The 14,930-nt window shown below is 40.4% G+C and overlaps 1 long non-coding RNA gene across 6 annotated transcripts in view; it reads left to right on the top strand.

Moving 5' to 3' along the window:
- The window catches only part of LOC135055362 (uncharacterized), a 302,272-nt gene that overhangs the window by 128,807 nt on the left and 158,535 nt on the right, over nt 1-14,930 (top strand). For 3 of the 6 annotated variants that reach the window (XR_010243728.1, XR_010243727.1, XR_010243729.1), the window contains exons 3-4: nt 3,135-3,248; nt 7,184-7,310. This is a non-coding gene — a long non-coding RNA (uncharacterized LOC135055362). Of the gene's footprint in view, nt 1-3,134; nt 3,249-7,183; nt 7,311-10,957; nt 11,174-14,930 lie in introns of those variants that run through there. The other 3 variants (XR_010243730.1, XR_010243726.1, XR_010243731.1) reach the window with 3 other exon arrangements.

A 14,930-nucleotide genomic window follows, 5' to 3' on the forward strand; every position in this document is an offset into this window, starting at 1 on the left:
ACTATCAGAATATATAGCAATAGATAAATATATATGTACCAAAAAACGTACGTCAATATTTAAAGGAAACAATGTAAACCAGAGTGCTCATTGAGCCCTCTGGGAGACAGAGTGTCCAATAAAAAAATCCATTTGGCTTCAGCTTTGAGTAGCATAAGTCCCCTGTTGCCACCTCGTTTAAGAGGAGGAACATGATCTATAATCTGATGTCTGAGGACGGCTAGTGAATGTTTAGCATTTAAAAAATGTTGTGTGACTGGTTGGTCGCTTCTACCAGTTGATAAAGCTGCTCTGATGGACGCACGGTGACCAGCCATGCGCTCTTTGAATGAGCATTCAGTCTTGCCGACATAGTGTAGACCACATGGGCAACTTAACAGGTATATTACAAATTTGGTGGAACATGTCAGCCTGTAACGAATTTTATAATGTTTGCCCGTATAGTTGTGGCAAAAACTGGTACCCACTATCATGTGATTACAAGTAGTGCAACCCAGGCACTTAACACATCCTGCCTTTTGGGGATTCAAAAAGGTTTTGGAAGTGGATACCACAGGTAGTGGAAATTGGATGTTAGTTTTAACTAAATGGTCACGCAAATTCCGTCCACGTTTGTAGGCAGGCATCAAACGAGTATTAGATAACGAACTCAACTGTTTATCAGATTGAATGATTGGCCAAAAGTTTTTACTAATATGATTGATTTTGTTACTTAGGGTATTAAATTTATTGACCCAAATGAATTATTTTGACCTGTTTTTTTCTTTACTTGTTTTAACAGTTTTGACCGGGGTATTCTCATGACCTTAATTTTTATGGAATTCAGTTCAGAGAGCTGATAACCTCTATCTGCAAATTTTCCTACCATTTTATCTAATGCTGCACTTATTTTTGTCTCATCACTTACTATTCTTCGCACTCTAAGCATTTGCGAGTATGGGAGCCCTTTACGTAGTGGAATAGGGTGGTGGCTGTAAGGAAGTAAAATGTTGTTACGATCAGTGGGTTTCACATGCATGTTAGTGACAATTTTGTTATCACAAATCGTAATTTGTACGTCAAGATAATTGACGCTGGTCATATCAATACAGTATGTCAATTTTACAGGAGATGGAGAAACATTATGCGTTTCAATCAACGTTATTAATGCTTCCTTGGTGCCCGACCATAAAAGCAACAGGTCGTCTATAAATCGCAAATAAAGCAATATATTAGAAGAAATTATGGTATCTGAATAAAATAGATCATCTTCAATCTGAACATGAAACTGTTACTTCCCATGGAACAATCTTACTTCCCATGGGAAACATTACTTCCCATGGAACAAGCTTGTAGTTGAAGAAAATATTGGTTATTGAACATGAAATAATTATGCTGCAAAGTAAGTTGTAACAATTCCATAAAAATATCAATATTGGGTCCCTTATATGCAACATTATCAGTAATTAAAGACCTCACTGCCGATAGTCCTCGATCATGGGGTATACACGTATAAAGATTACTAACATCTATGGTAGCCAATATACAGTTAGATGGAATCACCGATAACTTATCAAGTTGGTTTAGTAAATCTGTAGTGTCCTTTAGGCAGGAGTCTCTAGCTTGAATACAAGGCTGTAAATAAAAATCAAGGAAAATAGACACGCATTGATAAAGAGAACCACATGCAGAGATGATTGGTCGTGCTGGTGGAATATGACTGTTCTTATAAATTTTAGGAACGGAATAAAGGATAGGTGTAACAGGAAACGGAGTTGTTAATGCATCACATTCTTCCTTAGTTAACTGTCCATCATTGAGCGCCCTTGATAGAATAAGATCCAGTTCCCGCTTAAAATGTGCTGTAGGATCATGTGTTAATTTACGATATGTATGAATGTCATCCAACTGACGGTTCAACTCTGCGACATAGTCAGAAGTATTTTGGACCACTAGGGCTCCGCCCTTATCGGCCGGGCGAAATACTACATTGTCGTATTTACTAAGCCTAAGTAGTGCTTCCCATTCATTTTTTGTAAGATTAGAATAGTTGTGACGATCTTGTTTAATACAGTCCTGTACTTGATGATCCACTGTTTTACAGTAAGTACGGATCGCCTGGTTCTGTGATGTTGGGTCAAATTTTGATTTTCTATGTAATGAAGGGGGTAATATGATGTCATCTGTGGCAGTAGATTGACACAAATTGAAATGTTATTTTAGTCTTAGTTGATGGCCTAATTTATATTGCTCTACCTTCCACTCAAAAGAATCGATTTTATTAGTGGGAACAAAATTAAGGCCTTTTGCTAAAAGCTTGTTTTCAATGGAAGAAATATACGGGCAAACGTTATAAAATTCGTTACAGGCTGACATGTTCCACCAAATTTGTAATATACCTGTTAAGTTGCCCATGTGGTCTACACTATGCTGGCAAGACTGAATGCTCATTCAAAGAGCGCATGGCTGGTCACCGTGCGTCCATCAGAGCAGCTTTATCAACTGGTAGAAGCGACCAACCAGTCACACAACATTTTTTAAATGCTAAACATTCACTAGCCGTCCTCAGACATCAGATTATAGATCATGTTCCTCCTCTTAAACGAGGTGGCAACAGGGGACTTATGCTACTCAAAGCTGAAGCCAAATGGATTTTTTTATTGGACACTCTGTCTCCCAGAGGGCTCAATGAGCACTCTGGTTTACATTGTTTCCTTTAAATATTGACGTACGTTTTTTGGTACATATATATTTATCTATTGCTATATATTCTGATAGTCTACTATATGATTCCAATATAGGGTTTACTATTTGGTTCCAACTGTGTTTCTCTTTAACCCAAATAATTTACCAGTATGATATGACAGGGTTCAATATAGCAAATCTTTTTTCCTTGATATAATGTAATCTTTTGCATCTTTCCTGAAGGGTTAATAGGGTGCATTACTAGGTTAACATTTCAAGTCCCCATTTCTACCATAGCAGCTCTTAGCAGACCATGCATTTCATTGTATCCATATATGCTGTTATATGTTGCTTTATTTTGTCACTTTATGTGCTTAGAATGTTGCTAACTATTCAAGCTAATCTCAATCATTGAAGTGCAATAATTTTGTTATGCACTATACAGCTTACGCTGTTATTTGTTTACACAGGTGGTCCGGGGTTCTCCGTGAATCCACGGCCGGCGTGGCTCCGTGACGTCATCACTGATGGACTGAGACCTGGCGGACGGCGGGCGCCACGGACTCCCTCGGGCGGGTATAAAGGTATGCACTTTAATTGTTTGTTTTTCATGTCCTGATGAAAATGTTTATTTGAACAACATTGAAACGTTGACCGCACATTGACTGTGTCTTATCATTTCCCTATTCTGGAGCCGTGAGTGCCGCTGACTGCTTTGTATATTTATGGACACCCAATCTGGGGTTGTTACGTAGAGGGCACCGGCTTATTCATTATAAATTATCTTTGGATGTAGTGCTGCTGATTTCTATACATTATATATAAATATATATATATATATATATATATATATATACATACAAACACACACACACATACACATACTGTGCATACATTACACACATACACAGTCACACATATATACAGTATATACACAGACACTGTATATACACACACACTCACTCTCGTTACAGACACTTACCTAATGAAGTCTGGCTGGCTGAAGCAGCTCATCCTCCTGCTGCAGCATGGTCCCGTCTAGCGCAGCCCCTTATTCCCATATAGCTCCACCCCCTTTGGCTCCCGCCTGACCATTGAATGTCACACAGGGGAGAGGGGGAGAGAGGAGCCTTTGTTCTGCCGGCGCCGAGGGGGAGAGGAGGTTTTGTGCTGCTGGCACCACTGCATGTGTGACAGCAGCCAGCAGCAGCAGCAGGGATAGCAGCAGCAGCTCAGCACAGGGATGCAGAGCAGGGAGAATGCCTCTCCTTCCTGGTGCCTCCCTGCACTGCATCCATTTGCTGAGCGGCTAGCGCCGGGCCTGTGTGCAGTGTCACTGACACTGAACAGCACTCTCACCTTTTACATTGATTCAGTGAGTCAGTCAGTTCTGCCAGCCAGTCACTATTGTTAGCACCAGTGTCCCAATGCGCCTCATTACAGGGAACTAGATGCACTAAATAAACTACAGCCCCCAGCAGCCCTTAGCGCTGAAGCATTCTGGCCCTTAGGGCTGCTGGGAGCTGTAGTTTATTGAGTGCATCTTCTTCCCTGTAATGTGGCGCACTGGGACACCGGCGCTGACAATAGTGACTGGCTGCTGTGCGAATCTCCGGGAAAGCCACTGCCAAAGGGAGGACAGCAGCTTAGCTGCTGACAGGAGGAGAAGCATTAGCCGCCCCTCCCCGACTTTCAGTACCTCCGGGCCCCATCCGCGGCCCTTCCACACACCCCCTCCAGCACCTGCGGTAGCTCCGGACCCCCTCCCCCACCCGCAGCAACCCCACACCCGCCCCTACCACCACACCACCGCATTCGCCCCTTCCCTACCCGGGGCACCCCCGCAACTGCTCCTCCCCCACCTGCGGTGGCTCCGGACCCCCACCTGCGGCACCTCCACACCAGCCCCTCCCCCACCTGCGGCACCACTGCAACCACCCCTCCCGCGGCACCCCCAGATCCCATCCGCGTCTTCCCCGCACCAGCCACTCCCCCAACCAAAGCACCTACTAGGTGATTCATCAGGCCCTGCATGCGCTGTTCACCCCATTGCAAGGGGCTTCGACCTCTTAACCATTGCACGCCCTTTGTCCGTGCAATATTTAACCACTCACACAATTATGATTGGAGGTAATACTAAATATAATTAAAATATTGCACGCCACAAGGGTGTACAAGGGTTAAGGGGGCGCAGCCACTTACGACGGTGTGAAGAGCGCCCGTAGGGCGCGATGAATCTCCTAGTTCTGAAATATGTACAGGTGAATAAAATGCTCAAGAGTAAATAATATTGGGGGTAATTCTGAGTTGATCGCAGCAGGATCTTTGTTAGCAATCGGGCAAAACCATGTGCACTGCGGGGGGGGGGGGGGGCAGATATAACATGTGCAGAGAGAGTTAGATTTGGGTGGGTTATTTTGTTTCTGTGCAGGGTAAATACTGGCTGCTTCACTTTTACACTGCAATTTAGATTGCAGATTGAACACACCACACCCAAATCTAACTCTTTCTGCACATGTTATATCTGCCTCCCCTGCAGTGCACATGGTTTTGCCCAACTGCTAACCAAATTACTGCTGCGATCAACTTGGAATTACCCCCATTGTTCTGTACCGTGCAGGGAGCTGTCCATGGTGCTGAATATGAGGGACTAGGTCAGTGATGGCTAACCTTGACACTCCAGCTGTTGTTGAACTACACATCCCAGCATGCCCTGCATCAGTTTTAGCATGGCCAAATAACAAAACTGTAGCAGGGCATGCTGGGATATGTAGTTCAACAACAGTTTGAGTGTCAAGGTTAGCCATCACTGGACTAGAATATATGCTCGTGTCTGCCCTCTGCCTGACGTTAAGGGAGTTAGGCTGTACACATTAATAAACCGACTGATGGCTCGAACTGCTGAAAAACTGGATAATACAAACTAATCCAGTTTGAAAAGAGTCTTGCAACATTCACAATTGTATATATTTATGTTCTCATGTCATTGCTGAATTTCAAAACAGTCATCCCCTTAATATAATTAGTACACATAGTAGTCATTGTTGGATGACACTACAACCTTAAATAAGAGCACTTTGGATCTCCAAACAACACCATTAGTTTCAGCAGCTACACAAGGGTGCCCATGTCAAGATAGACATATTTAAGGTAAACAGTACAGGCATAAAATGCATCCAGAAAAAGGACATAATAGTGTTTGTATACTCAATAGGGAGCATCTCTGCAGCATTAGCTCTGCAGCATTACCAAATTACCAAACAGCAGCATATGCACTCGGTTTCTGCCATGACTAACAAAAGCATAGACATGTGACTTAGTACACAATGCTAAAATCCTATTATCCAATACTGTATGCCATTTGTATACACTCTATTAAAGCAACAAAGTGCCTTGACAGTGTTATTAATAAATAAGAAAATCTTGTCTCTCATGTAAAATATATAGACACAAATGCTAAATAGAAGTAGAAATTAAATATGTTTTATTTTCCGCTTTAAAAAACATATGAAACAAATTGAACATTTTACATTAATTAAGAGGGTTTTCCTGAAGCAAGAGTAAGCTGGTCTTTGTAGTGACATTATTATTTTTCCGTTTTCCAGTTCCAGCTGGACCCACAAAGGTAGCATACAGCATTTTTATAGGGTAATTACAAGTCCAGTAAATTCTGAAATAAAATGAGATGAAATTAGATAATGTGGTGGAGAAAATACTATTTTATGGTAATTTAGTTACAGTGCTGTACTGTATGTGGATAGGGGCAGACAGTAATTTGTACTGACCAAAATGACTTACATTTTACTCCAATTTATAGCTGAGCAACATCTAAGCAATCTATTAAAATGCATCATACAATACATTGGCACATGTACTGTAACTACAATATTCAGATGTCCACTCACTTTCATGATTTATTTAAGACAGGAAAGAGGCAAAGGTAAACGGTATTTTATGGTAGAAAAAACAGAAAACTGGCATAATAAAATGTGTTAACTATAAAATTATAGCACGCTGGACTTTTTTAATGGGTGAGTTTAAGTTGGTTTGGGGACAAATATTTTTTAAATTGCTTTTATTGGCAGCAGAAAATCAGTATTGTGACTGTCTAACCACGTGCAACCACAAATCATGTGTAACAGGACTTAAAATCCATTGCTTGATTTGAGTCAGAGATGTCTCAGTATTGATACTAGTTCACCCCTTAGTAACAATATGTGTAAACAATTACTTTGCATGCATGTTTTTAATTGGTACTAGGATTAAATCAATCATAATTAACACTGCACTATTTGAATCCACTTATCTTTTATTTACATATTGTGTCACTCATTGACAATGGGCAATATTAGGGTAACAGTAGATTGCAAATTTTCTAAGTGAATGGACATGTTGAGATTCAACTGTTCAGGGTTATATGCTTATGTGGAGGGGTGGCTAGGTGGTTGGTGAGAAATTCTGCTGCAGTGCAGATGTAGTAGCGCACTTAACTCATGCCACGACTTGCTCTCACTTTCAGGCAGTTGCTGAGACTTTGGTCAATGTTCCCGGAACACAGGACAGACAATGATGGCACCTCATTACTGGACCCTGCAAAGAAATTCAAAGCACTACATGGGGATGACCTCCACTAGGCTCAGTGAATGGTAATCATTTGTAGTATTGGCCTTAGGCTTAGTGGAACACATCTGGATGCAACCTTCAATGAAAATGCCTTAAGGTGGCAGGGATAACATACAAAACACAAAATACAGTATGCTCATCTGATGAACTCTTGCCCCTTTGATGGATGAATGGTCCTGGTCTCGATACCTGCCCACATAACACAAAACAACAGTACACCCACACAACTGCAATACTCTTCTTCCTAATGTGTACCACCAACATAACCTGGCTATGGACTCCCCATACATATACACACACACACACACACACACACACACACACACACACACACACACACACACACGCCTTTGCACTAGCTTGCCAAGTGAACCATCATACCCCAAACTAGGTGTAGTGCACTTCCTTAACCCTCCACTTCTAAAATCCACAACAATTCATTCATCCTAAAGATGAGCAGTTTAGTTTTATTGAAACTAAACACACCTGAACTTTGGAGATCTGCGTAGAACAGAGTTCCATCCTGGATCAATTTTGGGGATCCTAGTGGACCAAGTTCTGAGTTGGGTCTTTCCTGGAGTATTGAACTTAGATTTAACCGAATCTCCGGTTTTGTATTGCGTGTAAATCCCTCCCTCATGATTTCAGGTACCATTTCACTCTGGTAAGTGTAAGATTGAGGGTGGCAAAATTTACTGAAAATGACTGAAAATGAAGGTTATTGATGTTAATAACACTAAAGGAACAAAAACAGATCCAAGTTACATGAGTTTAGCTGTTTTTAATGATTTATATCAATTTTAAAAGGAATCCAGATCAAAACCAAACTCAAAACACTTGAGGGTGGTTTTGCAGAACCAAAACACAATGATGATTTAGAACCAAAACCAAAAGATGGGGGTCTTTGCACATCTCTAATTCACCCACACAATAAAATCTGGTACAGTAATTCCAACACAAGCAGTAATACAATTCCAACGTAATACAATAACCACAAACAGGTAATTTTTCACAGCCTTCATTTAATAGGGGCTTGACTGTGAGGGGAGTTGATGATAAGCAAACAAGGTCACATAACACCAGGCCTATATAGTCCTAACCCATGTGGATGCCACCATAACAGGGCCTACTGCCCTTAGTAGGATACTCTAGGCCCCTTTGCCCTTACAATGACACAGACCTAAAGTCTATGCAAGCCTATATGGTTTTACTGTCTTTATAATCTCCCAGACTAAATTCTGTACAATTTACTGCCCAATGCCTTGAGGCTATTGCCACCTAACCAGTTCTATAGGGCCTATTGTCCACCTACTATGCCTTGCACTTGATAATGCCCATGGGCCTAAAGTTCTTACAACCAGTGTTCTAGTAGGATAAATAAGGTACTTTCCAGTCCTGTAGTTTTTGGATGAACCAAACCTGGCTCAGCTATGCCCAAGCTTGATCGTCACCACCTAGAGGCTTCCTGGAGTCTTTACCTAATGAGCAGTAGCCTGTGTAAGTACTTTTGCAATGGCTACTACTACACCAGGGCTTCTGCTGTTTTCACTGAACACACTTCTGGTTGGAATTGGCTCTCAGGAATTCACCTGATTAGCAGTGTCTTGTTAAGCTCTTTTGCAATGGCCTCCATTAGCACAGGACTACCCATCATTATCATCTTCTTTACTGCTTCTGGTCTCTTCTGTTTTCCAGAGTTCTTCTCTGCTCTGTCTCCACTGTCGTACTCCCTTTTGTAGCCAGGGGGTGGAGCTATGATGTGGTGAGCCATGATTTGATCACTGTGGCCATCTCTCATTAGCAGACAGACCAAAATTTTAAATGCTGCACTGTGATTTATTGGGTCTGAAGCCTAGTAGTTCCGAGCCCACTGCCATTGTCCAAGTGTTTCTGTGATGGTCAAGGGCCACTTCAGGTCCCGCTGCTGCTTGACCTTCACCACCTCTGCCTTTCCTGGAGTCTTCACCCAGTGAGCAGTGACCTGTGTAAGCCATTTTGGAATGGCCACTGCCACACTAGAGCTTCTGGCATTTTCACCGACCCTACTTCTGGATCTGGACCCGCTGTCCTGCTCGGGCTCCGAAGGTTTTTTAAAACACTGTTATTAAGAGATTCATGTTTAATGCCAGCTGAAACTGGGGCAGTAATTGAGTATATCCTATTAATTCTAATATGGGTATTAATTTTTTATTTTGTTATACTATATGTTAGCAGAAAGCTTGGCACTAATAATCTTTTGTAATTTCATTTTGATCTACATCTGTTTATTTCCCATGGACCTAATTATATTGTGACTCGGCATGAATATCTTCCTCATGGGTCTCCAGTACTTGTCCATACACTCCCTTGTATTTAATTCCTGTATTGTATAGATGGAGCAACATTATCTCATAATTATTCTTCACAATTATTACACAATCTGCCATTTACTGAGGAGAAATGGAAGTATTGATTGTGCTATTATAACCTGGCTCATTCAGTAGTGTTACTATGTGAACCCGCTGTGGCTAGGTGTAAAAGAGGTGATCAGCACACTTAATCTATATGTTCCAGTGTAAAAAGTAAATTTATCATGTGTGTGATGCACATAATCACTTTTAGGACTTTCATTACTAATATAAACTTCATAGTTGTTGAGCCTCCTGGCTAAGCGCAATAAATATACCAAAGCAGCGAAGGCAACAAAAAGTTAACTATATGAAATGGAACATAAAAGACTTAAAAGGCTTAAATGCAAATAAGAATAAAATGACATTGTCAGAAGAATTTACAATCCAGTTGACATTATATACAACTGTAATATTATCTCTAGCCCTATTTTACATATGAGGAAATGTATATCTACACTATACACTTATTTCCATGTCTGTATTTTGAAATCCAAGCCTCTGAAGTACAAATATAAATGTATAAATGTGTCAGGTACAAAGATGCAACACCCATAGCCATCAACTACAACATTAAGTACAATGTGTGCCTTATAAGGGTGTGAATAACTTGTGTCTGTATGCAATTACTGTAGTGAACCTCTATAAGGTTAAGTGCAAGATACATTCAAATCTATCTATCTATCTATCTATCTATCTATCTATCTATCTATCTATCTATCTATCTATCTATCTATCTATCTGTTATGTGAATGTGCCAAGATTCATACAGTATTTATTTTACAGTAAATGCACTTATACGCAACTCTAAATAAACCCCTATACTGTATGTCTATCTATTATACACAGTGAACTAAGTGGGAGAAATTCCCAGCAGATTTTGTGTGGGTGATTTTTAATGCAAATATTTTTATTGTGCACGGATATAAAGTCCAGGTCATTTCACTTCCCTTAAGCTACTGTTTTGGTGTATGCATTTTTTTGCATAGAAAATGTTAATAAGACAGATTTTAGGTCAAAAAGGAGCCAGGAGGTGGGTTGTTTAAACAAACTGTAATCCTTCCTAACAAGTAGATTGCTCAGTGGTAATATTTTTCCCTTCCTAACAAATTCTTGCAGCGCTGCTATAGTAACTGTCTTAACTGCGATTAATGTAGAACACATTAGTAAAGCATGTTATTATTATTCTAAATTAGGTTTTGCTTGAATTAATTTTTATGCTTGGCTGCGGGGATGTAAAGAGTTTGGAATTGATAATTCTAACAGTCTCATGTTTTTTTAAGATGAGATATGGAACACAAGGGCACCCTGCTGAATATATTTTGTGTTGTAGACGTAGCTGCAGGCCTGACATATTGGTGCATCATCTGCTAAACCAACATCGTTCCGCTGTGACGTTAAATGAGAGTCTTGGATTAAGCGCTGCAGTTTGATCAGAACTTTCCTGGAGAGAAAGGCAATGATTAATGCTGTAAACCAATAAATAAGGTTTCCTCCTCTGCTGACTATTAAAACTCTCGTCGTTTGTCCTTTGAACCGGCATTGTTACTGTCAGTCACTGTAACTTAAAAACATTTATTTTCTTCATTGTATCTGGTACAAGGAATGACAGAGGAATCTATTTACTAAGCCTTGGATGGAGATAAAGTAGTTGGAGATAAAGTGCCAACCAATCAGCTCCTAACTGCCATGTCACAGGCTGGGTTTGAAAAAATCAGGTAGGAGCTGGTTGGCTGGTACTATATCTCCGTCCACTTTATCTCTGTCCAACACTTAGTAAATAGACCCCTATTATTACACATACTTTGTTGTCCCTCGGGCAGTAGAAATCTACTATGAGAAACTACTGTATGTGTATAATGTATCTTCATATTGTTATACACTGATATTTTAAGACTTCGGACATGATCACAAGACCATCATATCACACCATCGATGATGATGTAGTTGTCATTGGCTGATTCTGAGTCACATTCAGAGCTGCTGGAGTTGTGGGCAGCCTGAGAAGCCAGATTTATTACCTTATGCTAATGCAAGAATCCATAGGACTAATGTAGGATTCATGCATGGTCATGTGGACATCTGTGCATTCCATAGATTTTACATCAGACACCACAATTTTCATCATTAGTATCTGCACTTACTGTATACCAGCCCCATGTTAGATGCAAGAGCTTAATCAGAAACAGACTACTATGCATGACTCACATGCAGGAAAGAAAATCGCACAGAAGTTTAGATTCACCCACTGCCACGGCATTCCTACAAGTCAGGGTGGTTACATGCACTCTCATTGTCACTGCCCAGTTCCCACCCTGAAACACCCTATTTTAAGGAGAGAGAGATCAGTTCATGTTCCATCCAACTCGGCGTAGGACGGACATGCACAAAGATGAATAAATTCACCTATGTGAAATTAAGACAAAATTTATATTTATCAAAGGGCAAAGAAAATCCCTATATTTATGGCAAAAACAGGGCTTTGACCTAAACATCAAGGGGATACTGCTGGCAAAACATGTGGAAGCCTATTCAACAGGCAACTCCATGGTACTTGTACCACCACCACCACCACCACCATTATTAATATTTCTTTATCGGATGCCACAAAGTTTGTGCAGTGCCTTCCATGGGAAGCATAGTAACCTTATCACAGTAAAAGGGTATCAGAGCATGAGGACACATTACAATGACATACTGTACCATAATAATGATTATGATAATAACAGAAAAAAATTAATGACAAAAAATTCTTTATTTTTAAGAAAACATTTTTTCTTAGTGGACTGAAGCCATAGGGTGGAATTCAATTGTTTGAAAAGTCAGCTAGGTGTCTGTTATTTTCTAATAGATAGGAGAAAACAAACACCCAACCGACTTTTCAAACATCTGAATTCCCCCCAGAGTGTGGGATTTCAGTTCCACTGTGCATGCATCAACCAGTTAGCTGAATATTTATGCATAAATCCCCTGCAACTTACCTGGTGATGTGGTAATTTGTCCATTCCTGCTCTGAGCTGATATGGCTAACACAGTTTAGTGTCGTTCAGCTACGTCAGAGATTTTATTTTGCCAAAGATTTCTTTATAACTGTGATAAGAAGCAATATTTTTTTTTAAATCATCATTATTGTAACTTGTTAATAGTCTACAAAGTCTATTTGTCTTTTAATATTAATTTTAAGATCAATTTTTAAATACGATTAGCAAACAAATACCGTATATTATAATATACATGCCGACTGTATATTAATAATATTATAATATACATGCCGATATAATCCCTTGATTACAATTTGTTTCTTACCACATTCTACAGTTTTGCTTCATGTTTAAACCAAGAATTAGTTTTATTTATTATCCTAATAAAAGCCACATTATTTAGTGGGACAGCTTCTTTTGAAAAAACAAAAATTATTATCAGCTACGGCGCTTTAAAAGAATGAAGATAAAAAGTCTGACTGCACAATCGCAACAAAATGGTGAAAGTGCAAACTGTATAACAAATTTTATGCATTTAAAATCAGCTACACTTCATTGTTGGAGACAGTAACACTACATAGTTTACTACATTTTGTATAACTTGTTATTTATCGCTCACCCTATGTTTCTTGGGGAATATTGAGACATCACGATTACTACAGTATGACCTAAACAGGAATCCAGCTATGATGCTTTTATCTGAGACACCCTACAGAAGCAAAACAACATGTGAATGTAACAAGGCATGGAGCTTCACAGTCTGCTCACAATTCAGCTCTCAGATGTCATCACATAATTTTCCAAAAACTATTTCATATTGAAATACATTCTAGGGTACATTACTATGTATTATCCACTTTATCCACCCACCTCATTCTGGTAGTGTGACCAAAAATAGTCCTGGACATACAGCCGCACTAAGATCGATATTAACTAGGGGGTTAATTCAGACCTGATCGCTCGCTGGCATTTTTTTGCAGCGTTGTGATCAGGTCAGAACTGCGCATGCGTATGCACCGCAATGCACAGGTGTGTCGCTTGGGTACAAAGTGGAGCGTTGCTGTGCGATGGCTTTTACAAAGAATCCATTTGCACAGCCGATCACAAGGAGATTGACAGGAAGAAGACGTTTGTGGGTGCCAATTGACCGTTTTCAGGGAGTGTCTGGAAAAACGCAGGCATGTCCAGGCGTTTGCAGGGAGGGTTCCTGACGTCAATTCCGGTCCTGGACAGGCTGAAGTGATCGCAGCGGCTGAGTAATGCCTGGGCTGTGCAGAGACTGCACCAGATCTGTTTGTACAGCTCTGCAACACATGCGTCTGCACACTTGCACAGCTAAAATACATTCCCCCTGTAGACGGCGACTATCTGATCGCAGCAGTGCAAAAATCGCCTGCTAGCGATCAGGTCTGAATTAGGCCCTATGACAGGGAATTAAATCCTCTTTTTTTATATATATATAAAAGGCTTGTGTTGTTGCTATTATCTCTTTCTGGCAATGTCCATTTATTGTCTTCATTGGAGCACCATTCAAATGTTTTAATTGTGTGTACATGGAATACATTTTGTTATATAAAGTATTTTTTTGAAGTTGAACTTTCTTTTTACACACAGCCTGGTCTACCAAAGCAATAAATAGTTTGTATTGACAAGCTGTCCCAGTGATCAATATATTAACAAATTTGGCAACAACAATCGCTAACCCTAAAATATTTTTTAGTAAAGCTTTCCCAGGGACAAGCTATCTGTGCAGACTCAGGGATATACTCTTATATACTCATAGTTTAGAGTTGACTTTAAGTTTCTATCTCTGGTGAAGGGTCCATAAACAAGTAGTATATCACATTCAGGGCTGGAAGCACAAGTGACATTACCTCCAATCATCGCAATGCTAATTGCAAAATGTACTTACATATGCGATTAGTATTGCGACGGACAGCTCTTCCGATAAGAGCTGTCCTTGCGATCTCTGGTGGCTCCCTGACTTCCGGGTTTCTGCCCAAGGAATCATTCTGCGCATGTGCAGAGTGGCGGGGGGTGGCTGCGGGGCATGCTGGGAGGGAACCAATTGGATCCTTCACACCACCGCTGTGGAAAGAAGCCCATAGGCTTCTACGGGGTGGCGATCCCCTCCGCTATGCTGTCCCAGCGGCCAGGGGTTAGTACATTCGGAAAAAAGTGGTAAATGGGGATTTACCATATTTTCCATTTAGTACATCCCGCCCTCACTCTCTCCTAAAGTTCCATCATGAACACAGTGTATAAAATGGGAGCA

This window comes from Pseudophryne corroboree, chromosome 3 (genome assembly GCF_028390025.1).
Source record: "Pseudophryne corroboree isolate aPseCor3 chromosome 3, aPseCor3.hap2, whole genome shotgun sequence".
In the NCBI taxonomy this organism is placed as follows: domain Eukaryota; kingdom Metazoa; phylum Chordata; class Amphibia; order Anura; family Myobatrachidae; genus Pseudophryne; species Pseudophryne corroboree.